General features: G+C 39.7%; 1 protein-coding gene across 5 annotated transcripts in view; it reads left to right on the top strand.

Moving 5' to 3' along the window:
* Window positions 1-27,634, top strand: part of large1 (LARGE xylosyl- and glucuronyltransferase 1) — a 160,615-nt gene that overhangs the window by 23,039 nt on the left and 109,942 nt on the right. For all 5 annotated transcript variants that reach the window (XM_061762887.1, XM_061762889.1, XM_061762886.1 and 2 more), the window contains one exon: window positions 4,018-4,109. The gene's annotated coding sequence lies outside the window, so the exon portion shown is untranslated. The remainder of the gene's footprint in view (window positions 1-4,017; window positions 4,110-27,634) is intronic.

Below are 27,634 nucleotides of genomic sequence, written 5' to 3'. Positions count from 1 at the left end.
CTTTGAATTTGTTATTATTTGTTAGTCAGAGTACAGTATAATTTTGATAGATTTCCAGTTTTACTTTTCATTGACGCTGAAGGCTGTGATATTACCTCAGAAGATGGAAAACTGCCAGATTGGCTTTGTCCAGTCTTTCGATGTTGCTTTTAGAATAGCACAGGTGGAAGTAAGTCACATACTGTATGCGTAAGTCACAAGTAAGCGAACCAAGCACATCCTCGTGGTTGTAACCTTGTTACACTGTTTCTGAAACCGTACGTAATCTAGATAAATGCGGGCTCCAGAGAAACTGTGGTTGTCCGCATAATCATTTTAAATTTGTCAAAAATCAACTAGCTAACCAAAATGCTTAGGTTGTGCTACGAATGCGAGGAGCAAATAGCATTCACATTTTATTTGTTTTGGTGTTAAGATTCCAAAGCAATTTCCCAACTTCTAAGTGATACTAGCTCAGAAGTTGGAAAATTTCAGAAATGGCTTTGGACCCCCATTCCGTGTCGGTGCCGTTTTGGGAAAATGTCATATTTTACCGGCGGCGTGAAAGGGCCAATAGTTTACTCCGAGCAACCTACCTTCAACTACCTTGTTTTGATGCAATCCGGCACAATAGGTCAACTGGAAAAGCCCCACTGTTAAACAAGCTGAAAGGGGTTGTATTGCCAGAGGTGGACACACACACACACACACCAAAAAAAAAAGTTAGGCCGATGAGAGATTAGCCAGTCAATTCCCCGCTGGTCCACCTTTGTGTGGTCAGCCATGCCCTGTTTCCTCTTCGTTCCAGCCAATCGGCTGCCTGTCCACCTGTGTCTTGTACCCTCATTAGTTGTGAGTCTAATGAGTTCCATTGTTTTCCCCCTCATATCTCATGAGAGCAATGCTGCTTTAACCTTCACTCTGTGAGCACTTTTTTTTTTTTTTTGCTTGCCTTTCCTTTCCTTTGTGTTTAATCCTTAAGCCCCAGGATGTTCTTCCTGGCATTTCACAGTCTTGGTAACATTTGTTGTTGTGCATGCTTTGTTTATGGTTACCGGAGTTTTATGTATTGGGATTTAGAAATGAATAATTGCCGCGCTACGTAAGATCAGACTCCTGCTGCTAAATAAAGTTAACTTCCTAATTGGCATACAACTGTGGAAAAATGTAAGCGATCACGGCAAAATGTTTCAGTTTCTCTGATTCTGCTATTTATAGACTTATGTTTGAGTAAAATGGTAATTTTTACGAGCCGTTTCCATCAGTGCAGCTTGACAAATTCTTCTAGTTTGTCTGTTGTATCACACATCAGTCTGAACATTCAAACAGGGCCCGATATCCATCTATTCAGATACGCTGTTTCAGTAAACGTCAGTCTGGCAATTTAGTTACACACATCCAAAATAAATTATATACACGGTGTCCCAAAAATCACCACACAAAAATCCTAAAAATTACACAAGAAACTAAGTTTATTCATATTTTTTTTAGTATCAACAAATGTATTGCAATTTTACTTGCTGAACTTGCCATCACGTTCTAATGCCTTGAAGTCTAGCTGCAGGCTAGATTTGATTTCCCCCAAATTTGACAGTTGTGTTGGTTTACCTGACGAGAGAGGTGAAAGTTAAACTTGTCACCGAACCGCAGGTTTTGCAAGGATTTTGGAGGAGTGATTGACACATTCCCACATGAGCATCCTAATTGTCTGCTTAAACAACCTGAAGTGGGTACAGCTAAAGCTTTATTCATCCGCTGAATAAAGCTTTTGTTAATGCTGAGTTCCAGTGCAGTGCCTCCGGATAGACTTTCCCTGACTTTGCCCGAACGCCTGCTCTAGCAGTTCAGCGTGCAGTACTGTTGTGGTAGTAGCGGGCCGTCTGCTGCGTGGTTTGTCAAGAACGGATCCTGTCTCGAGAAACTAGCCATGCTTTACAAACTGGCACTGAACTGCAGTCAGTGTCAGAAAAAAACTCTTCTTACCAGGGTTGCAACTTTTGCAACTCCAATGTCAATTAGCGAGCCATGGGCAAGGAATTGATAGGCTTACAAAAGCTACAAAGCCTAAGGTGACAAATGCTGATAGCCTTACGTCTGTCTGAATGATACTTGAAATGATAAAGAAGTAAGGAAGTCTATCATGACATTTATGACACCTTGTATATACAATGCAAACATCTGTCTCCTTTTACATACATCACTGATGTAAATGTCTGCCCATTTACACAATCAGTGCATGTTGGTTATGTACAGTATAATACAATCAATTGTCTTGGCTGCACATGTTATAATTTTCCAAATAGAACAAGAAGTTCTGGATTATCTGCAACTATTTGACATTTTCATCAGAGCAGGATGGAATCCATCCATCGGATTCCTGAAAATGTCAAATGTCAAAATTGAAGGGTTCGCGTTCTCTTGGAGGCAACCAGAAAGCTCTTGGTGGGAAAGCCGTCACCTCATCTGCTCTGTCGCGAGGACCTCTTCAGATCTCAGTTGTGGAGCTGGTGACATTCCATGACAACCGCCCCCCCCCCCCCCCCCCACCACCCACCCACCCCTCGTCCTCGTCCACGTCATCCTCCTCGTCCTCACCTTCGCTTTGACAGTTTACACTGCCAGGCCCCCATAGCCCTCCAAGCGCAATCTGACAGCATTTTAATCAAAACGCAATAAGACGACCCAGTAGGCTGCATCCTCTCCATTTGTATTAATGAATATAGTGTGTTAGACTGGGGGCTGTTTGATTGTATCATTATGTGATGTGACAGGAGTACTGTACTTTGGTATACTCCTGTAAATTAAGGTGACTGTAGTGTGTGACGACATCGTGTATGAATCAAGAAATGGAAATTGTGAATGAAAGTCATGTTGAATTTCTTGTTGAAATCAACTAGCTAAACAACATCTCTGTACATTCACACCAACATATTGTAAAGATCTGTCTGGTCACACACTGATAATATAAACATCATGGACAAACTGGTGTGTATTTTAAATTTCAGAAGTTCAATTAGTTTTTCTCAATTTCTAGTCCAATCAACTTGAATTAGAAAGTTGCCTTCATCTAAAAATACTTTTGTTACTTGTTACCTTTGTCGATAGTGCACCGTTAGTTCAGAAGGAGCAGTGAACATACAATTTTTCAAGCTAAATGTCAATATTTTTTCAATATCTTTTGACAGTCTGGCTGACGTTCCCAGTCCAAAACCTAGCCAGCGACTGGTGTTCCAACACTGTGGCAAGCTCCCGACTGTATGAAATTAAACAGGACTGGCCATGTAATTGCTTCTGCGGGGACAGCGCCAGCTTCAGTAATACACTTTATGATTGGGTGTGAGACGCGGCTGCCCTCACAGTCAAGGAAGAATAAACAACAAAAACGAAAAGAATCTATTCTGGTCTGTAGCCGTGCGCGCGGCAGCACCTCGGGGAGACAGGCGGCCATATGTGGCCTCTGCGGGCTATGACTGCACACACATTACATTTCGCTCTCAACTATCCACACCTTCCTGTCAGGGGCTGTTGCCGGGATAACACAACAGACATTATGGGATGTGACAGCTGGTGCCGGGTCAATTGTTGCACACCTCCGGTTGAGCATAAGAAGTCTTCCCTTCTGCAGCATTTCCCATGGAATCTCATCATGAAAGTCACATGATTTAAAAAAAAAAAAAAAAAAAGAGAAAACATGATGCAATTGTTTTACAATAAAAACACAATCATAAAACCTTTATGAACTGTATGGGCAATTATTTAGTTGTTCATACAAGTGTAAGATAACCGATAGTATGTAAAAGCAAAACATGGCGAAGTTAGAATACAAAGATGATTTGTATATAATCTTTTTCCATTCTTAATAGTTATTCAAGTGTAAAAAGTTAACACAGTCTTTGACCATTCTTAATAGTTAAGTTCTGTAACTTTCAACATTGTTCGTGTCAGAAAATCAAGGCAAAAAAAGTGGAAGTTTTGTCCCAACTTAGCAAAATGTTTTCCCTCCCAAATTAGTAAAACCTAATTCATTTCTCCTTTCAGATTCTTCTTCTCAATGCTCCTTTTTGAAGCCCACAAGAAGCTAAAGCAACAGGAAAATGCATTCAGATGCTGCGAGTTTAAGCCCAACCGAGGTAGGTTGATGTCTATGGAATGACAGTGCACGTTTTGTGTTAATTTAGTGGCCAATTTGGGCAAATAAAATTCAAAATTGTGTTTTAGGCAAAGGCATATTCATAGTAATTTAGATTGTTGTTGTATTATTATTTATTCATTTATTATCTGGGCAAGTAGAAGCATGTAGATGTTAAACAGAAGAGGCCCTAGGATGGAGTTTTGGTGTACTCCGCATGTAATTTTGTTCTGCTCAGATTGACAGTTACATATTGACACAAAAATTCATGTACTTCAGGTAAGATGAAAACAAGAACTGCCATTTTCAGAAATAGCAGATCACTAAAGACTTTCTTTTTTGTTTTTGGTCACCCAACAATTTTCTATAAAGTTTGATTTTTTTTCATATGTCTCCTTAAATAAAAATCGATATTACAGGTCCTTAGTTGGTTCTTGGGTCATCCCCAGATACCACAGAGACAGCCCTAAATGCCATTTTATAGTGTTGTGCTAGATGAATTCCTTGTTTTTTCATCAATTTCCTGCTGTTATGAGTCACCCCCAAACCCATTTGGATCACCGTAGAGGGCTTCCTGTCCTCTTGGAAGCGAGGTTTTCTCTAAAACAACCGTATTTTTTCCCACGTGCTGCAATATTGGGGTTTGACAAGTAATTATGACTGTTAGGATTATAATTAATGAGGGAATATGGTTTTATGATCTCCCTTTTCTGCATAAATAACACCTCCAGGTATAATAACATCCCAAAATAATACAATTCTAAGACAAAATGATATTATAATTCACATCGGATCAAATTCCAGTCTGACGTGTTATTACGACGGCAATTTAAAGAGAGATAAAAACTAACATTGTAGTCGTAAGGCTTTATTTAACAGTCACTTCACTTTTGACAGCGGCATGTGTTTGAATCCCCCTACCCCGAGCTGCTTTTTTTAATTTTATTTTTTTATATTCTTTCCACCCAAACTGCTGAGTCGGGCTTTCATCAACCGTCGTCATTATACATTTTCGCTGACTGATACGCTTCCCAGCGGGACTTCGACCTGTCAAGACACGAGTCAGTTGAACGGCGGCCCTGTTAAATTGTTTTTGTCTTCAGCTCACACCCTTGATAATTGACAAGTCGCAAATTAGCTGATTCCCTTGCTATCATCTATCAGCCCACCGCCGCACACCCATGCTATTTTCTGTACAGATTACACCCACTATTTAGTCTTCAGATTGGGAGAACAGACAGTAAAAACTATAGTTATATCACTAGTATACGATGGATTGATTTGTTGTAAGTATATCTTGTATCTTCAAAGTACAGATATAGACTCGAGAAATCATTTCCACTTTTTTTTTTTTACTCCACAAGCTTGTTTACCTCCAAGTGTTCTTTTCCATTTTGCAAAACCGTTATGTACAAGTTATGCTTTAATTTACATGAAATGTCAAGAGCCACAAAAGATTTTGTTCAGATCACAGTTGTTCAAAAGCCTTTTAACAAACTCAACACAAGGCAAGACCGAGTTGGAGTTTATCTTTCGTGGTAAGAAAATAGCACTTGTATTATTGTATAAAATGATTGCAATCCAATACGACCTCTGCACTACACTGTTGTATTGCACATACACGTTTAATTAATATTAGACAATTCAATGTTTGAAAACTGTTCTAAAAGATTAAATTCAAAGATATTTCAAGTTAAATAGCGCTGAACTGTACTTAGGCAGTGATTCTTTTGCATGCCACACTTTGAAAACAACCGAGTTAGATCATTTAGATCAATCAACATTGAAATAAATGCTTTTATGGTTTACTGCTGATGGGATTAGAAGCGAAATGGCTTCAGAAACCTGCAGAATGTCTGATTCACCGTTGCACTCGGTTCAGGTGGTTCGAAAATTTCATAACAGCGCAACTTGTATCTATATCGCGAGTGTGAGAGTGTTATCGGAGAAAGCGATTCGACAAGCGTCGGCGGCTGGGTGGAGGAGCATTAGCTGCACATTGATGAGCCTCGCGGTTTGATGGATGGAGCTTCAGTGCTCGGCTATCAGCCTTTCTGTCAGTGTCTGAGCGGCAGCACATCGGCGCACACCAAACACATAAATACATTCAGCGCTAGCTATCATTTCATTCAAACAATACCATCCATCCATCCATTTTCTGAGCCGCTTATCCTCACAAGGGTCGCGGGAGTGCTGATTGCCAGCCAATCACAGGGCACCAAACAATACCAGTCATGTTCATTGACGAGATGAAACGGGACCCAGCTCAAAAACAGTGGGCGTGATTGTATCTCAGCAGATCCACAGATCATTTCATGACAAACTTCGACAAAAAAAATTATATTTACTGTGCAGTGGTTCAGTAGAACGCTGATATTAGAAGTGTAATGAGGTGTTCAAACCAGGTTGAATCGTGCGTTATCATTCTAGTTGGACCTAAAACAGTGCTTCTCAAATGTTTTACACCGAGTACCTCCTCAAAAAAGTAACAAAAAGAACTGTACAGTGGGGCTTTGAGATAAGAGTGACCCAACTTATGCGTTTTTTGGAAGATACGAGCCATCGTTTGGTTGATTGTGTTGCTTTGACTTTGACTATTCTTCAAAAAAAAAAAAAAACAGGCTTCAAACTCTATATTGCCACTCCCAGTTGCAATTTCCAGTCAAATTAAACCTAAATCACACGTTGTGTATTTACAACCGCATAGCTTTTCTTCAGATAAGTCAGTTTAGCTTCATGATAAATATAAAAAGCCTCAGACAGGCTTCCGAATAGCATCCGTGTCGAGGTGTTTTCACCCTTTAACTAACGGATATTTGAACACAAACTGTACATCACCACATGCAGACAGTTAATATAACAAGACTCACAGACATGTTCTTTTTCCTCAGCCAAGAACGACTTAGATTACTGTGGTTAAAAATTGTACGTTTGAAAACAAACCATTCTTAAAGATTCAATGCAAACATATTGAACTTAAATGTCAAATACAAGTGAATGTTTTCGGCGGGAAAGTATAGCGTTTGAGATGCGATAGTTTCATACATTCTTTGGGAAGAACTTTGCCACATGCGACACACCGAGTACCACTCGAGGGAGCCCACAGGGAGAATCTCTGATCTGGAGTACATGTTCTGAGAAAATATATGAATGTGATTGAACTTCCTCTGGCCTGTGCCTTTTCAATCCCTTGACTACTGGCCTGCTTCCCCCCCCCCCCCCCCTTCATGTTTTTTAAATCAAATGTGCCATATTTATTATCTACTCATGCATTATTTCCTTGGGCAGCATGGTGAATAGTGGCTAGCACGTCTGCTTCACAGTTTTGATGTTCAAATCTCGGCTCGGCCTTCCCGATTTAAAGGATTTAAATTGACTGTTAGTCTGAATAGTTGTTTGTCTATCCAGTACATTCCCTGTGATTGGCTAGTAACCAGTCCATCAGGCAACTCAAAGACTATATGCTGTCAACCGAAACAAAATGAAACGATCCCAAACTAAAATAAATAAATCAAATAAATATGTTCCATGTTTTCAAAGCATCCTTTGCATTCAAATGAATTTAATTTAATTTCTTCATAGTTATCAAATGGACACGCTCATCAGAAATTCCAGTTTCTACGAATAGCACTCGTAGTTTAAATGTCATAATTTACATAATTCCCATGTGTCACAGAATGCAATTTATAAACTGTGATGTTCTTTGTTTTTCTCAAGAAATAATTCTATCAGAAGTATGTTTAAATTAATGAATGGCTTGATAGTAACTAACTAATTAACGTTTGAGTGAATATTTTTTGATTCACATTTTTATGTTGAAATTGAAATTTGTAGAAATGTCATTTACATAATGAAATTCTGTCATGAAAGGCAAGCCATGGTGTTCCTTTTTTCATCTGCAGTATTGAAATAGATTAGATTAATTAATGTATGATCAGAACTAATTGATTAAAATTTCCATTTAATTGAACTGCTCTAATGATTTTTAAATCACTGTATATTTCATTTTGGTACAAAAACCTCCACACTCTTTTAGAGAATAAATATGAAATCAAAAAATATTTTCTCACACAATATTGCAAACCCTGTGGTGTTATAAAATACATATGAGTCTTGATATCAAGTTAATAACTACTAATAAAGATGGAGAGTGGCAACATTAAAGAAGCAAGCGGGCAAAAGCCACAAAAATGATGCGCCGCTACCTCGCAATAAAGGTTTCCGAGTGGAAACTCTCTCTCATCAAACTAATGATGCACAAGATGGAAAGAGATGGAGGTAAACTCCTGAGGAAAAAAAATGGCAGATTGAACGGCAAGATGGGCCAAGGTTCGTGGAAACAAATGCGTAATGGAGTCGGCTGCCAGCCTATCTTGTGCCTATGATGACCAGTCAGAGGAAAGAAAATAGTGCTGCCCAAGCAACTTGTCTGAGTGGGACAAAGAACAACAAATCCATAATGTTTTCTTATCTGGTCTCTAGTCAAAAGTAATCTGGTTACACTGAGGACAACACTCATCACGTAAAACCTAAAACGTACGATTGTCACGTGAAAAGGGTAGGGAAAAAAATTCCAATTTCTTAAGTGGGTCAGTAGTTAGTCTGAAGACCATGCATACTTCTCCCCTTTTGTGCAAGCACCAAATGACAAATACCACTTTTGGTGTTTTACAGTACTATACAAAATCTTTCCACAACAAATAGAAATTGAATAATTTGATAACATACTCACTTCTCACCCTTTGTAATGCATAATGATAGTCCAAGGTTTATGGAGTTTTTGTGTGACTTTTTAGTGACTTTTCATCTTCACAGAAACTACATTTTTTGCTTAATAAATTCGAAGAACGTAAAAGAAACCCCAACATAAGCAAATCAGAGTAAATATGCAATTGGGCAGACAATTTCATTTCGAACCAAATTTCTAATTTGAGTCTTGGTGATACCCACAGAGTACGAAAATAAGCTTCTTTCGGATTAGAATAGCGGTTAGCTTCGCTAGCCTCGGCCATTCCGATCATCGCTAGTCTTTAAATATATAGCATCATATTGTCTTATATTAGTGGATGTATTCAGCACCTTACCCTGTCTGTAAAACAGTCGTGGGATGTTGAAATCCTCTCCTGTTGACTGTGGGTCAATGAGCGAACATGAATTGTACCTATGATGCCATTACAGTCACAAATGCTGGCAAAAGCTGCAGCAGATGTTCTCCTCTCACTGTAATTGGAGCAGGCAGGGAAGGAGGAAGTGAGTCAGCAGAGCGTGCCAAGCACATCCCAGATAGATCTATGATCTGGAGATGAATGGAAATGAACATTAAAGCTAGTCCAAATCCGCCCAAATATCCCGATGGGAATTTTTATTGGTCATGCACCAAAGAAACACTGGAGATAAGGAAAACTGTCTCGACTAATATTATATAGCATATAATCATGGAGGCGTAGGGGTCCCTCGTTCCCTCAAGCATTTACTAATCCATATGATTGTACATTCAATCCAACACAGCCACAGTCACGCACTGCCTGTCTGTCTGTTGTGAACCAAAACAGCAGCACGAAAGCATTCTCTTAGACAAGACTCGCCACATGTTGAAAACAAGTTCTGTACATGCCATACATATTTTTTTTTGGGGGGGGGGGGGACAACAGGGGTAACAGTGACCACATGTCAGGAAAACCAGATTAAGTGGGGGTCCCATCCCATCCTCTGTGTCTAACACCTTAATTCAAACTGGAGCTGAAGTGAAAATTGGCTCATTTTCTTTGGTGTGAAAAATCTGGCTCGGTTTTTTACAATACCAAAATTCCCTAAGTGCCTTGGAGCAGAAAACAAGTTAAGGTTCAATAGGAAAAACAGCCTGGAGTTACAGCTGGTATGATCACAAAGAATTTATTCTTAAAGGCTGTAGAATAAATTCATGAACATCTTCTAGGAAAAACTGAAGCACAATGAGAGGAACTCAAGCTTACATACGAACATTTGCGACAACCCCTTTCCTCTAATTGGTCAATCCTGGATGGGCTGGATTTTAACCATGTCATAGAACTGACCATATTTGGCTAATCCTGTCTGGACTTGCTTCTTTAATGGTGTCATAGGTTTGAGCTAGTTGTCTGGCTTTGTGTGGGTCACTTGTTTTTACTGGAATCCTATCAAGACTTTATTTGAAGTCTGTGACTTTTGTGAATGTGCACTTCTTAAAGGTTCATTTATACTGTATTGGTATCCAGCATTCTTATCCCTTTATTCTTTTAAACATATATATATACACAAGTTCAAACATAAAGAAAAAAGAAGTCCCAAAGTCCCCTTGAAATGCAAGATGGTCCACTACTCAACCGTTCAAATTCAGAAGGTCTACTGTTGGTGGGGAAAACAGAACTGGTAAAAAGAAAAAAATAAATACAAAAAACAGGTCAAACTCACTCGGTGTAGAAAATGCTGACATCTGGAAGTTCACCTACAAGTGAGGCAGTCAAGCAAACAGGAGCAGGGAACAGCAGGTATTTTGCACTTGGAAACACCAAATGAGCTTGACTGGTTGTGACAATTAACAACACTCGCCCTAGTTCTCCTGGCTTTAGCAGCAGCTACTGGCGCTGACCCCCGTTTGAACCCGCTACTTTTATTAAGAAGGCCTTATCTCTGTCTCGTAGCGTCTCACACACTTACTCAATGCTCTATTGCTGCTCCACCGTTAAAGCACAACGGCAGGATGATTTATTCTTTCGAATTAAAACTGATGTGAGCTTCATTTCTCCTAAAGGATCTACTCAAGAGGGGCTCCTTTAATATAAGAGCCCCTTAAAGCTACTACTTAAACTTGAGCGAAACTCCGCTGTCAATTGCAAGCATTGTTTTATGCGATGTTGTTTTAACTTTTTTTCCGAGATTTTGGTAAGCCAGACCCCCGAAATGCACACTGGTCCGTCAAAAGTGCAGATTTAAGAGTTAAGCTAATTATAGTTAAACGATGTGATTTCCAAAACTCAGAACTAACCCGGATAAATGAAAGTTCACCTTTGTCTGCTCCAATGTAATTAATGGATTATTTGTTACATAAGAGCATAACCGTTTTTTTAGTTTGTTAACCGAAATGTTATAGGTCATTCCAGAATGGGAGGAGATTTTAGGCAACATTTGTTAAAAAAAATTACTATTTTATTTTTATGTTTTAGGGAAAGAACACACGTAATAATATGTCTTAATTTGATTCGTCCAGCTCAACCATCAATGATACACTTGATGAGGTTTTATTTGTCATATAATATATTTTGCTGTCTTTGCTGCAACCCTGTGACTTATACTCAGGCACCTAAAAACAAATATTGCTGAGTAAATCCTTTAAAATTAAAGTAAAATTTAATTTGAATAGAACTCTAATTACAGTAACAGGGTTGAAAATCAATGATAATGTTAGTTTTTGCCCAAGACTACATGCTTGCGGTGTAAGGTGTTATTCCAACTGGCCAAGAGCAAACTTAACTATATCATAAAAAATGAAAAGAAGAAAAATAGTTTGATAATGTAAATTCTGCTGAGTCATGTAGCTCACTTTTTTTTCTCTTCCTTCCTCCAGGTGGCTAAAAAGGTTTTAGTAACAGGGACCATAATTACTACAATTTAAAGTATATATGTGATAAAGCAATTTTTTTTAAACAATTAACAGGAAGACATGAACAAGATCATACCAAATAAGGCAAAAAAAAGAGCGTTTAAATTCTGGTAAAAACCCATATATTTTGCTTATTTCACTTTTTTTTTACTCTGTATTTCATGTGTTCCAGAAAAGCCTTTTGCTATTCCATACTAATAAAATAAAATAATAATCACATTCCCATGCTAAAGGTAAATGCTAAAAAGACACCGTGGTTAGTTCCTGCTCCACTGTGCCACGTCGACGCCAGGTTTTTCCGACAGCCTGCAGTGTGGCTGATGGGGAGGGGCTATATGTACATGGATTGGATGCTTCCTGGTTGTCAGGATCTGAGCAGGCCGGGAAGAAAGCTTTTCATTCTTGCGCGTTACCATGGGATACATAGCGGGTCACAGAGACACTCACGACGACTCCGCACTGTGTTGCCTGCACTTACACACACACACGCACACTGTCTGATCGGGGGGGACCATAAAATGATATTGCTCAAAGTCTGTTGGAGGTGATTTAAGCGTTTGTGACAGAAAAATTCCCTGTAATAACGTTGCCCTCAGATATTTAGCAGTACGAATCATCGTAGGTGGTGAGAAAATGGAACAATTGACGTTTTAGGGTATTACAGATGATTTAAAAAAAAAAAAAAATTGCGCTGATATCTATCAGGTAGATTAAGGTAAAATCAAGGCGTGTTCACACGGCAAGATTACAAACTTGGGCTTTTTTGTTTTACACAGCCTGTGATACAAGGTGTTTATGATGCTAATCCTCTTTGTTGTCAAGTAAATAATCTCCACTTTGCCTCTTTTCAATTGAAGGGGGCTTTTGGCTTATCCAATTATTGAGTCTATCTGAACGTTAACACAGTGGGCTGCCATCATCAGGTGGATAAGCAACATCCTGCACTTATGTCATTTGCATAACTAAAATGTAGCAGATGTTTAATAAGAATTTACCCCAAATAAAAATATGCAGAATAAATGAAAACCGAAAGGGTCCATGACGAGATCCCTGGGGTATTCCCCATAGCATAGAAACTCAATGGCACGTGAACAATTGTCAAACAACTCATCTGCCTCGACTGGAGGAGTTAAGAGTCAGTATTGCAATCTGGGTTGCCAGATTGTGGGAATTTACAAAATACATTTTTAATTAAATTAATGAAACAGCGGTGCTGTTTTGGTTAGCCACAGAGTTCAGAACTCTTTGTCCATGTCTGTTCATGAACAATAGAATCTAAACACAGGTAAGTACAGTTACTAGGGATGTGGCTATTTCTAGGAGGCATTTTGCAAATGACCACAGCAAGGGACTGGCCTTTCATAACACCTGGACTGAGAGGTTTATACACAAGGATTTTGAATCTCCTTCACGAGGCTCGATTAGTTTTACTTCCCACTGAGGCCACAGTGTGTGCAGCGTGTCATTAGCCATTCAGTGAGATATACAATGCGTGTCATTTCCTGGTATACATCTTTGGCTGTGCGGAATGAGCTGTATCCGGGCCACACGGTATTTATCACAGCTGTCCCCGAGGTGAGTGGAGTGAATCTATTATGGTGTGTTTTGTCCCCTCCTGCAAGCCCGCTGAGTTTTGTCACCCATGTCAGTGAAGGTAAGCTGTGAGTGATTGAAATAGGGCAGAGTTTCCCCACTGCATGTGGTGCTGATGCAGAGATGTTGTCACACGCAAGTTGGTCGGCAGAAGTGTTGTTTATACCCTTTCCTTATGATTGACAGACAGCACACGCAAGGCAAAGGTAAATCGTACCAATAATTCTTGAAATAATCAAACTTTTTCAGCATTCTGACCACTGGCTGACTCATCGTCCGCATAATCATTTGAAGAAAAATCAGCAGCGTCACCCTAATTTGCTCAGGTACTTCGTTAACCAAAATGCTAACGTTATCCTACGAAGTGGAGTCTTAGTTACTGTCTTCATATTGCAGCATTTTATGTTGTTTTTCAGTGAATTATAAATGTCCATTTCATACATTGCTATTGTTGGTCTGAAAAAAAACCTGCTTTTTTATCAAGCTCTGGGATAATTTGCAGTATTTGTTCCCTGCTATGAATTGATATTTTCTTGGTTAATCAAACATCATTTCTGTTATTGTTGCTTTTTTCTTTTCTTTTTTTCCAGTGTAATTTATCATATTTCCTTTGTTTTTAATCATTATAAAGCCGGTGTAAAGTGTCAAATCTGTAAAAACAAACAAACAAAAAACAACGGGTGTCAATATAAAAGCAAGAAAAATATTTTTCAACAAATACACTGCTTTCATAAGCAAAATAGTTACTAATTATGGCACTCAAAACCTCCAGCTTTATTGGTTCCTTTAAACTCTGCACTTGTGTGTACTGTTTCCTTGGCACATTTAGGGCTTCATTTATTACTGCCTCATTTGCATGCATATTCATGAGTGCAAATGAGGGGCCGGCGTTCCAAAACGATCCCCTTTCCGTCCACTTATTATCGAACCAATACGCCATTTAAGCAATCTAAGTCAGGTGATTTAAAGTGCGCGTGGATGTACTGTAGACACATTTAATTTTAATTAAGCGAACTAAGCATAAATTGGCCGCAAAAGGGCTGCCATCAGCGTCCAAATTGCTTAGAGGTGTGTGCTGCTTGCAAATACAAACTTTAGCCAATCATATTGTGGTCTCGTGTTGGATTTAAATTACCACTTGAGCAGACAACTATTTTAAAAGGCGCACTCAAGGAGTGGAAAAACTCACCCATGGCTTAAACCTTTGTCAACTGCAGAATTCATTTTAGACGTTTTTGATGCATGCGCTTGAATAGTGACCTCATTTTAGCGATTGGAGTCGTCGTACGTAAGCACAACAAATGACATTCTGAATTGAGGAGAATTGACATTAGCAGAAAGGGACTACTCAGCATACACATTCATACACGCATCGATCCTATCAGAACTGTCGTATGTATATGAGGATCCAAACTTGTTTTCACATACGGCTGTTACTGTCCACTTGCATTGGGGGCAAGAAGTGCAATGGGGAGGCAACACTAGTCCCGAAAGGTCTCCCCTATCGCCGGGATTTTTCATTTCCATGCAGATGTGTTATTTGGGGACTGTAGTTAACAGACCGCGACACTTAAATTCCATTTTCCTACTTTGACTGCGCTTTTTGCCCAGGAATGCATAAAGCATGCAAAACCTGTAATGAGTTTCAGGGTTACTATCAATGGAGCTAAAGTGCATGTGCTGAGAGGCCTCGGGGACTTGTGTGGGCACAACTGTGTATGTTTTATTTTATTTTTTGGCCTTGAGAACCTTTATCATGAGCAGAGTCAGCAGGAAAAGTTGTATTTTCTGATAAACATGTTTTTGAATAATAAACAGGCTGTTTATACCAGAGAGGGCATGTCAAGATTCAGGTGCCACTTGTCTTTTGAGAAAATAGGCTTCTGGGGATCACTAATGGGGAAATTAAACTACAAACTAGTCAGAAGCCGGTTTCACTTGGCATCAGGAAATTTGGTATCATGGCTATGATGAGTAGACCCACATAAAAGCCTGAAAACAACATGTTACACTAAAAACTCAATTCTACTCAGTTTTGTGTATATAGCATTAAAAACGGCAACCACAGCTGAAACTGAGTGCTGCTCATAAATAATTGAAATGATTTGAAAACATAGTGGAATCTTAAAATGAAGCGCACAGGCAGCCAGTGGAGGGAGGACAGAATATGAGTCATGTGCTCCCTCTTACATGTTTCAGTTACGAGGCGAGCGGCAGCCTTTTGAGACTTTTCAGGGAGGACTGGCTTGCTCCACAGCAAAGTGCATTCCAGTAATCGAGGTGTGATGAAGGCGTGGATTGTGATTGCCACAAAATTAGAATCACGTACATTAGACATCTGATGTCCGATGCGAAAATATAATTTTTGTCCTCGTGCATGGGCAGCTTTGGCAGCAAAGTATGATGACTTGCCATAAAACACACAACACTCATTCTTCGACGCCCTTTACCAGCTGCGATAACACCACTCTTGCCACTCCGACAAGCAGTACATAAAAATACACGGTTGGTGCCGTATATTATTTAGCAATGCAATGTATTGTGGAAGTTTTCAGAAGTCTACTTTCTGGATTCATGAACGATTTCTATATTTAGTCAGATGCTCCATGGGCAGCACTCAGTCTGCTTTGGAAGTACTTGAGCCCGCTCACCCTTATTATTGAGGATTCCTCTCCAGGGTTTGACTTTTACACGTTGTTGTGCAGTTATGTCTCAAGTGAAGTGCTTTTCGGTTGAGCAGGAAAGTTACATTTGCTAGCCTCCCCCGCCAAGATGAAGAATTTTGGGCATCTTAAAAGCAGAGGAGCAGAGAAACTATAAATCCCAAATCTTGTTGATTTAGACGTCATAAAGATCAAATAAAATCAAGGAAAAGTACATCATATTGGGTATTTTTTTTGTCTGGCTTTAAGGCTATGTCTAATTAGATTGATTTTAAATCTTATATATTTTTTGCCAACACTGTAATTCACCCTCCAAGAAAACCTCATTATAGCAAATCATTTCATTACAATTGTACCACCAAATCATTATTACAATTTTAGCACCTGTCCTTGGCAGTCGATCAACTTGGAATTCAACCTAAAATCTATTACCCCATCTTAAAGTGAGCAAAACAAGGCAAATTTGCTCGGCATTGACTTATCTCCCCGACTATTTTGCATTTTATTTAGCTTTCACAGTGACATCGGTAATAAATAGGGCTGATATGTTCTTCCGAGCAGCAAATGTTTTGCCGAGGTCACCTCTACAGGAGAAAATAGCTGGGAGAAATGCGACATTACCTTTTGACAAAATACACGCGGAAAAGCCGAGCCATGCACTTTGAGGGCTCATTTTATGATGTTAAATTGTTGAATATTGTAGATGTTCATTCATCAAAGATCATTTTTAGTTTCATGTTTTCACATTATCTCCAAATAAAGAATATGTATTTCTATGGAAGTTGAAGTAGACATTGACACGTGTTGGCCAAATATGTTTTAGACATTTAAATGAGTGTGGCCTTATGCCAAGAGGCAAACGAGCTCCCTAAAACTTATTGCTCCTTTAAATATTTAGGCTTAGCCTCTGTTAAATAAGCTTCACCTCACACCTCCAAGAAATACAAAATGATAATCTTCCAAATGGATCACCACAAAGACCGGCGCGATCACGTTAAGCTAATTAGGATGAAACCCGAGGCAAAAGCAATATTAGAGGAGGATTATTATGGTTTTCACAGTTGGGAGCAGAAAGTCTGAAGGAAAAGACTTGTCATCAACTTATTATCAACTATAGGACCCCCAAAAAAATGGCGTCGTAGCAGCGGGGGTTTTGGGTTAGCGACTGAGAGCAATGCCCCGGGATGATTCTGTCATGCATAACAAATGTAATCGCAACAGAAAACCATTTGCAAGCATTCTAATGTACTCTTTGCTAGATGCCACGCTGAGACGAAAAGAGAGCGCAAACGCGGCAGTAAACTGCTACTAGCTGAATTTCTCTTTTGGCGCTGTCAACTTGTATGGTCTTTGACGGGAGAAACAGCATAGTCATTGTGCTTCATGTCAATCATTGCAGGCAGTACTAGGGGTACCAAATGTTAGTACACTTAATGATTCCATGGCTCCAAAAAGGCTTTAGGAACGACCGCTGGACTGTGCCTAAAAAAAATATCGACATCATCAATTATTCGACTTCCATCACTTTAAACTATTTAGTCGTTCAACCCCGAGGCAGCACCGATTCAATTGGGTTCTCAAACTCAAGGTTCATCAAAGATGACAGTTTCACTTAGGGGTGTACTCACTTTTGTTGCCAGCGGTTCAGACATTAATGGCTGTGTGAGTTATTATGTTGTGACTGTAAATTTTCAAGATGTACACTGGCTACTTTACATTGTAGCGAAGTAACATTTCCTCAGTGTTCTCCCTTGAAAAGATACAAAAATGTGAGGGGGGGGGTACTCACTTTTGTGAGTGCGAATATATTTAGAGTGCGCACATGTGGATGAGCTCAATGTGTAACGTGTGATATAGATTTTTGAATCCACTGAATGTGTGAGTTTTCTCACAACTACAATACATTACTAAAACTATTTCACACCTGACTGTAATTTACGATGGAAATAACACATTTGGGAATCAAATTAAGTGGTCTGTAGAAAGTGCCAACACCACAAAATGATCCAATCGTGTCACACCAGTATTTTTAGTTAATGATGCTCAGATAGCATGGCTTGAGCCAACATTCAAGTGTTAAATTAAGTCACCATCTGTTGTCTTAAATACGTTCTCTTTTTTTAAGGCCTTCACTCATAAGAAAGCATTTCCATCTTGCACATACACATGCATCTAACACTTTTAGCATATGACCAAAGCTTTCGCAGTTATAATGGCAATTCACTATTCAGTGGAACACTTTGATTCACAATTCAATTCCGCCATCTATTTTTGTAATGTCAGGAAATGATTCTCCAGAAGCCCTGAATTGTGCTTTTGCCTTTTCATTTAACATCATTTTCTCTGGTCTCTGGCCCCTTTTGCCTCTTTGCCCTTTAAGCTTGGCATTCTGAAAATCCCCTTTATTAACTCATTAATGTTAATTCCCAATAATAATTGACTCAGTTTCTTCTTTGTTGGTCTTCCACCGCACGCGCTAAACTTCACACTTTGGTAAGAGAGCGTCCTGCTGCACATTTGTGCCTGTTATTTGCTGTTCATTTCCATCAGCCATAATGTTTTGTGCATGTTAGCAGTTTGGTGAATTATATTATCCATCAAATTTCTGTAGCGCTTGCCCCCATTAAGGTCAGTCTGAGCTGAACACAATGAGATATTAATAATATAAATTTTACTACAAGGAGGGGACTGGAGGAGTGACGAAAGAACAAGGGGCACAACAACAGCCGTATCAGCAATAGTAATAGTACCACGATGAAACCAACATAAAAACAACACTAAACCACATTTCTAAATAAATAAAAATATTTCAATAAATATAAGACAAAAAAAATAATATGGAGACAACAGTTGCAAATGGGGCAGTCGCCTATATTTGAGACTAACTACCATGCGAACATTTGAAGCGTGCCCCTAAATAATTGATAAAGGCCATATATAAGCAGTAAATGTGTGTTAAATAAAATAAATGAAAATGCATGACAGCCAGTCATGTCACATTATGCTGCACTGCGGGTTATATTAAAAGGGAACATTCATTCAAACTAGAAGTGAGGTGGCCTGAGTTTTATAGGTAGATAAGGGTGCTGATAAGATAAAGGTTTCACTCTTAGAGCAATATTGTCAAACATACGGACCATGTGCCAAAACCGGTCCACGCGTGGGTCCAGTTTGGCCTGCAGAATGCATTTGAAAGTGGAAAAAAAATACCAGTCACCCTGCCAATTCAGTGGAAAAAAAAAAAAAAAAAAGATGGACTAGTCCATTGCATGAGAAGCAAGGGAGGCGCTCGAAAAGATCATGATAAATTAAACATTTTGATGTTTTTAAGCGCATAACTAAAAAAACAAACAAACAAATGGTTTGAATGGAAGAAAACTTTGTTAATCAGTTTTTATGAGACGTTTGAGGCCCCCTGGAAATCCCCGGGGTCCAGGCAATTGTCTGTGCTAGCCTAATGGTAAATCCGCTCCTGCCCTGAACTTTGAGTTTGACAACCTTAAATTAGAGGATGTTGCGTAATCGCCACAGCATATCATTAGTCCGCAGTGTTAAACACTCACGGCTCACTTTCCCTTGTTTCCGTTATCCCCCTCCGCCGCTGGAACCCGTGTACTGTGGTTCTGGAGGTGAACCCGCAGCATACGCACCCAGCGAGAATCTTAGCACACTTGTTCATGAGCATCTGTGCGATTGGCCCAAGCACAGCTCGCTGTAAAGAGGCCAGTGGACGTAGAAAGGCAGCAACTCCGTCCACAGCCAACGGCCATTAGTGCGCGCGGCGAACTGCAGCCAAAGGGCATTACAGTCGACTGTTTTTGGACTGCGGCCACTTTCCTGCGGTCTAGCTCTGGCTCACAGAAAACACCCACCTTGAAAATAAACACAGCAACCTTTTCATTTTATTGCTTCGACACACCCACGGTGGTTTGCAAATGGGCGTCACTCCACACAAATACAAATAAATTCTTAATTAGCTTTTCCAAACAGTATCTATTGCGTTCTGCACAGATGGATTTGTGAACTCGGCAGGGGTGGCGATTGTCCTCACACGCTGTACTTAAGTACAGATACCTGTGTAGAAATGACTGTGAAAAGTAGAACATTTCTCTTTCTAGTTGGGTTTCTATCTGCTCATCCCTGAAATCGATATCCCTTTTTTTATATATTTGGCGTCAAACTGTTGATGGGCTATCGACACACAGCTTGGTGCTTCTCTGCGCTGCTCTGTGCATTAGCATTAAATGGGGAGCTAAAGTCCTGTCATTATTTGCGATTCTTGAACCCTGCATGAGTCTCTCTGGTTCCTTTTATTTTCTTTTGTTTTCCCAACAAATGGATCTTTCTGGTGCGGAATCCATTAACGGAGATTATTTATTTTACGATTTGAGAGCAAATATAAACTGAGATGTGGTTGCACAACGGTGCGCACCCTCTTATAACTGGGGATGTGGCTGCATTCAGAATTCACCCGTCAAATTCAAGCTCATCTGAAATGGGAGTTGGCACACAACTGCCACCATTTAAAGTACCTCAGATTAACCCCAAATAAAGTTCTAGTCGGCTTTCCTTGACATATTTTGCGTTTACTCCCCCTCTGTAATTTATTATTTTTTTGAATTGACTTGTACAGGTCGTATTAATGGTGGGAAAACATTTAAAATCATTTTGGTCTCATTTTTTTAATATCACAAATACCTGGCATTTGAACAGGGGTGTGTAGACTTTTTATGTTGACTGTAAGTTGGACACAAAAGAGATGAAATGGTCACATACCCTTCTTGTCCTTGCCACAAGTGACGTACAACGTGTCACAGTGGGTGTTTCCATTATTATTTGCGCCTCTGCAATCAAGTAATGTGACTTTTTATGAAATATGGATCATTTAAGTAATTGTCTTGAAGTTTATCCACCTGTTATTGGTGCTGTTTGTCCTTTTTGATGCAAAAATGGCAACCCGTGACCAGATTCAGCTTGAGTAGAAGTGGATATGCAAATATACCAAGTTAGACAACAAGCGTTAATTAACAGAATGCAGTTTTAAGGCTACTAATGGCCGATGGCTTCAAATGATGATTGGAGGAGGAAGCAACCTCAGTTTAACTAAATGAAACTACCATGAATTTTGCAAATTAAAAGATTTTGACGTCCACGCTTCAGTAAGAACAAAATCAGTGGATATTCCACATTCAAACAGGCTTAAAGCAACCTAGTCTTTTACTGTATGTCGATAAATCCCAGCAAAAAGAAAGAAAAAAAGGAGAGAAAAAGTCAATTCAACAGCTGAGTGAACATGAATGATTTCTATGTCTTTATATCGAGCAGAGACAAGCAGACATCCACGCTGTGCAGTCAGCTTGCGATGTTCCTGGAGAATTAGTGTTGGGTGCATTAGTGAGGACTGCTGAGCTAAAGGCTCTGCTGCATTATTCAATAAAAAAAGTGCTCAGCGCACGTTCACCAGAGATAACCCCCGTCCACTTTTGTCAGTTTCACTTCAGTGAAATACAGACAGCCATCACAATGGTCATAAATCTACATTTACAGTGTTCATTCGGATTTCACAGGTCTACCGGAAGAACCGCCTCTTGCATTTCGCCAGTTTTGTTTTGTTTACGGGTAAAAATCAATCAATAAATGTATGTTTGTAATGTTTTTCTGCTTTCGAAGTTTGCTTGAGTGCCCAGAACAGAATTTGATGATGAATAAAATGGATTTAATGATTAAAATCATGTTTTTCTACACTTTTATTTGTATTGTACCCCTGTATTCAGTACATCGATCCATCTGATTGCAGATGGGAGCCATCCCTCTGCTGCCCCGACAGAGATAACGGTCTCGGTACTTGGCTGCTGTTTGTGGTTGATAATGCCGCGGCTGCTTTCAGCGAGCGATCCCATTGATCGTGGCTAACTGCAAGGGCTCTTGGGTAGCTGCTTGCGGGCATCTGAGGTTGCCGACCTATGTTCCCTAAATTGATCCAGATTTTGTGCAGTTTATAGCTTTTTCTTTTCTTTTTCAACAACCCCTAAACCATGATGCCGCTGAGTGTTTTACAGCAGTGGAGATGCTTTTTAGTGGTAGATGTCTGATATAATATTGAGATTGCAGTCTAGTATATCGTATTGTGATCTACCACAATATTGAATTGCAGTTGTTGACTTTTGGGCCAAAGGTCACCATCTGTGTACGTTGCCTCTTGCCCGAAGTTAGTCGGGTTAGCCTCCAGTTCGCCAAAGCGCCATACGCAGTATTAAATGGAGGTTTGCTGCCGCAAAAGAAACCGGCTGTGGAAACTGAATATCACTGGGTGGCTTTTCAGGGGCACCATTAATTGACCCAGCAATTTTTGCCCACCACGTTTGCTGCCTGAATGGGCTTTTGTCCCAATTGGGTTTCGCATGTTAACACAAAAGACAAACTAATAGTGCTCCTTTTGTCTCTTTTTGTGGCAAACTCCTCCACATGGTTGTGACTTGCTTTGGGGAGGAAATGCCTCCGGTAAAAATGTCACTGACCCACAGATCAATATGCGCGAAAAAACCCCCCAACAAAACAAGTTAATTAGGCGTGTTGAGGAAAAGGAAAATAAACAGGAACAAAGAAGACATGATACAATTCATTATACATTTAATTAGAGTTGGTCATTTCCACCGAAAAGGAGCTTTTGGTGCCCCCCCCATGCAGAAGTAAGATAATAATAATGGTATTGATTTCTCTGACTCCTACCATCCTTATCTAACAGTAACCGTTTCACTTGTTATGTCCTAAAAATGCAGGATTAGGTAGAAGGAACTTGATGTTACCTCTCGCAGGAATCAGCCTGCGACAACTCTCAAACGTTTTGACACGAAAGAGCAGTTTTAATTTGATGTAACTTAATCTTAATCTTAATAGATGTTTGGCTGCGGAAGACCTATTTTATCTACACCATGAGTAATAGCTTTCATCGTTCAAAGATTTATGGAGGCAGTTGATGATTGCAAAGATTTAATTTTCCCTTAGTGCAAAAGCCTTTGTTTCCATTTGCTTTTTTTTTTGACAAGCAAATGGAGCCAAGGCACTTTATCATCGTAACAAACTTGCAATATCTCATATCATGAAGTCATACCTGTTTCAACCAAGTCTAATGAGTTACTGTTTTGTTATTTTTCACACTGACCAGATTGTGGAGTTTATCACTGTTGAAAGTATTGTCACTGACGTCCAGCGCATCTAATTATCTGAATGCATGAAGCCGCAGCGGTTCTTGCATGCCAAATCGAAAGGACGCGTTGTAAACTGCATAGGCAAGCAAATACTTATTCTTCCATTCGGCCTCTGCTTTCAGTTCCCAATTCTGCCTAGCAACAAATGACAGTATGGGAAGATTAACATTACTATAGGATGAGCTCAAGATAGTCCGAGTGCAAATTTAGAAGCTCCTTGACCAAAAATGCAAGTCAGGTGGGTGGTGCCTGAATATTTGTTCCTATTTATATTTAAAAAAAAAAAAAAAAAAAAAAAAACCCCACACCACAGGCTGCCTACTCTTGGTCAGAGGCCCTCAGTCACTGATGTAACATCAGAACATAAGGTGGGATCCATCTGCTGTGATCAAACACAAGCGGATCTCGGGTCACTGTGTGAGTGTACCTGCTCTGTGAGTTATTGCAGTGATATGGTTGGCGCTTTATGGGCATCTTAAATATGATTGATGAATGGCAGCATGGTCACAGCAGAGGTAGAAACCATGTGGAGCTTGGTTGAAATAAGAAAAATGTTTTTCCACCTGTCTGGTGGAGGGGAAAGCAGTCCAAAAAATAAGTCGGTTTTTTCCAGTTATAACATCATTTCACTCAAAGGAATATAGTGTGGAAATGTATATTTAAATGAGATATTTTTATAATGTAGTCGAAAGTATTTCCTGAAACTGAAATAGTGTTGCTTCATGCTGAAATTTCAAATGATAATAGCTGAAATCCAACAATTCATTTTCCCCGCATGTAAGCAAATCAAAGTAGTCTGGTGTGTTCATTTTCTGCCGATTTGGCGTTTTTGCCCCATGAAGATTAATGTGCCTCTGTTACTTACCCCCTGTAATTTATACCTTTACATGATAAATTAATGCCTTTGCCAGAGTCTTCAATGATTAATTTCGCTGCGTTGCTCACGACATGCTGACAACGACAGTGACGCTCCCTCCTGACTGCTGAAAAATCCCGCTAGAAAGGGAAACAGAGGAATTAGATTGTGACGATGAAAAGTTGGTACGTCCCAAACTCTAAATGTGACAAGGGTACAAAGGGAAGATTACTGTGTTTTAGTACAGTGGAATCTTGATTGTTGTGATTAATTCATTCCAGAAAGTCTGACTAAAAACGGAATTGTATGAAATCAAAGTAATATTTCCCATTGGAAATAATGTAAATCCAATTAATTAGTTCCAGCCAAAAAGTAAAAAAGAAAACAAATAAATATATATATATTTTATCGAGAATAATTAATCACAGCTTGACATACAAAACAGTGTGAAATAGATGATGAAGTGGACAGAATTAATATTTATTAACATTTTATCTTGTTCACGAGTGAGGGAAGAATGGAACGGAAGATCAACATGCGGATCGGTGCAGCGTCTGCAGTGACTTTGTATCGGTCCGTTGTGGTAAAGGAGGAGCTAAGCCGAAAGGCGAAGCTCTCAATTTACCGGTGGATCTACGTTCCTACCCTCACCTATGGTCACGAGCTGAAAGAACAAGATCCCGGATACAAGCGGCCGAAATGAGTTTTCTCCGCAGGGTGTCCGGACTCTCCCTTAGAGATAGGGTGAGAAGCTCGGTCATCCGGGAGGATCTCAGAGTAGAGCCGCTGCTCCTTCACATCGAGAGGAGCCAGATGAGGTGGCAGGGGCATCTGATTCGGATGCCTCCCGGACGCCTCCTTGGTGAGGTGTTCCGGGCACGTCCCACCGGGAGGAGACCCCGGGGACGACCCAGGACACGCTGGAGAGACTACGTCCTTCGGCTGTCCTGGGAACGCCTCGGGATCCCCCCGGAAGAGCTGGATGAAGTGGCTGGGGAGAGGGAAGTCTGGGCGTCCCTGCTAAAGCTACTGCCCCCGCGACCCGACCTCGGATAAGCAGTAGAAAATGGATGGATGGATGGATGGACTTTTAGCTTTATTTAAGACTTTTGATGGGATATACAGTACAGCAAGGAAGGAAGACAGGGGAGCCATTTTACTTATGTTTTTGTACGAAAACCGGGACAAAGTTTAGACAAAAAAAACATATAATTGAAAACCGAATCATATGAAAACAAGGGCATATGAAAACCAAGGTTCCACTGTACTGTGTTTATATTGATCATTTTGATAAACTGTAAAATGTATTGCAGATAAGTTAAATAAAAGCTTAAAAACAAACAGTTCTTAAATATTGATTTCAAACGTACCAAAAAGTTAAATACAACTGAACTTACCACTAGGTAACTTACTCTACAGTAAGTGCCCTGCGATTACCCAGCAACCGGCGATTGATTTCTACAATATTAACAAAGTTGGAAGTCACAATTGAAGTTGGCTTTATATGAGCGTTTAAGGAACGTTTTGCAAACTCAAGCAGTTTCAACGTGTTGTGTTCCCGGCTATATCGCAAATTTGTCTATTGTGGACATCCCTATCATATCCCCAGCTTTAAATTTTTATGTTAGGGCCTATTATCATTATTCTTTGTTTTTCATTAGTCTCTCCTTTTAAGGAGGATCTCTTTTTAAAAAAATAAATGTCAGTGACTGATAAACTAGAGGGTAATTAAAGGCTGAAGATTAATTAAAAAGAAAATATAATTCCTAGTGGATAGGTCAGCAGAGGTGACTGCTTAGTGCCGAAATTAATTCACTTCTTTTCAGCCGCTAACACATCATCGGCATGTGTTTTTTATTCCACCCTCCCCACCTGTGCAACCCATGCTGTAACTTCACTGTTTATGTGACATTTACTGAATACCATCCACAATTAGTCAACATTTCACCACTTTCACAAGGTATGTGGTCTTGGAGTAAATGATGGACACATTGCAGCAGGGCTGACATTTAAACTTTCCAATTGGAGATGCCGACACGCACAAATCATGCGCAACACAGTGCGAGTCGTTGGCATTTCCATGGTAACTAATAGGAGAAGCAGTTCTTTAGAGTACGTAAAGATTCGAACTGGAAATGGTCCATGGCTAACAAGTCTCTTAATGATAAGATAAGATAAGTTGAGCTGCGTTGGTGGTTAGATACTGTCAATGCATGAAGCCAAAACACTTTGACAAGCTTATTTGTCATGCATCACATACCGTGTTCAGGAAATCTCCTGTCAGTTATATATGTTTAATCTACCAATATAGCTGCGTTCCTCCGCTACGGATGAGAATAATAATCAATAAAGCAATTGCATAGTATTTATTGATTGTTTACTTCTCGAGACAGCATTATTGTGCCCGATGCAACGAGTTATAAAACAAGAGTTTGGAACATTCAGAGAGCAATTCTGCGATGACATAAAAACATTTACAAAAAGCAATCTACAATTATTTTTTTGCATGTTATAATGTAGTGGAAAGCATTTCCTGAAATTAAGTTAAATACTCTTCTGACTAACATGGCAGTTGCTGCCTTATAAGGAACAAAAATACAATTCTTTACCTTTTACGAGGTACAAGATTTTGAATGGTTACCATTGTGATGAACGAAATTTCAATTAATTACCATTACAACGAACAAAATTACAATTGTTTACCATTACGAGGAACACGATGAGTGGAAAAAACCCCAGAAAAAAACAATTTGCGCTGCCTCCTAGCCTCTGTCTTTTCGTCGAAAGGAACGTTTCTTTTACATGTTCATTCCCTTGCTGTCACAAAGCAGTGAATCTGAGTTGGAATTAAAACATTCTCTTTTGCAGCAGCTATGGGCAGAAGCAGCGTGTTTTCCTTTGAGCCTAAATAAACTGTCTAAATTCCACTAGGGGAGATATCCATCCTAGTTACGTCGAGATAGAAGGCCCTATCGGAAGCTTTATGAGATTCCTGTCCAAAGCAGGGAGCCATTACTCAAGTGTTGTCAGTGCTGATCTCAGTCTCCGCACTGGCGAGCAAGGAAAGCCAAATGAAGGCAAAATACACACAGCGACTCAACTGCCTCATGGGGCTACTGAGAGGGCCGCTGCAAAGGTAGATTACATTGCTTTCTTATTTTAGATGTGGCACAATTGCCGCAAAAAGTCTCTAAAGCACAGATGAATAGATTAAACCCTATGTATTACGTACTGTAACTCAATTTATTCACATCACACTCCGAGGCTTGCATGGTTATGGCATAACTTACCACCCGTGTACAAACCAGTATTTAGTCAAGATACTAGTCGGGGCTTGGTCAATTTTCTTTTCTGTCTTGACTTCACAACAAGCAACAAATAATGAACAATTCTTTTCAAAAAGTTTGCTTTCTTTAAGCTGTTTCTTACTGTTCTCAGTTGAATTCTGAAGTGAAAACAGGAATTTCACATTGTGTATTTAATCAAACCACATAATAAAGCCTGCTAGCTGAATGCTAACGCAGTGGGAAAACTCCGAAGACGGTCTAAGAAATCTACCATTGATACAGTACAATAGTGTACAGTGCT

Source organism: Phyllopteryx taeniolatus, chromosome 22, assembly GCF_024500385.1.
Source record: "Phyllopteryx taeniolatus isolate TA_2022b chromosome 22, UOR_Ptae_1.2, whole genome shotgun sequence".
Classification (NCBI taxonomy): Eukaryota; Metazoa; Chordata; class Actinopteri; order Syngnathiformes; family Syngnathidae; genus Phyllopteryx; species Phyllopteryx taeniolatus.
Note: the sequence above shows the minus strand (reverse complement) of the source record. Positions and strands in the feature narration are given on the sequence as shown.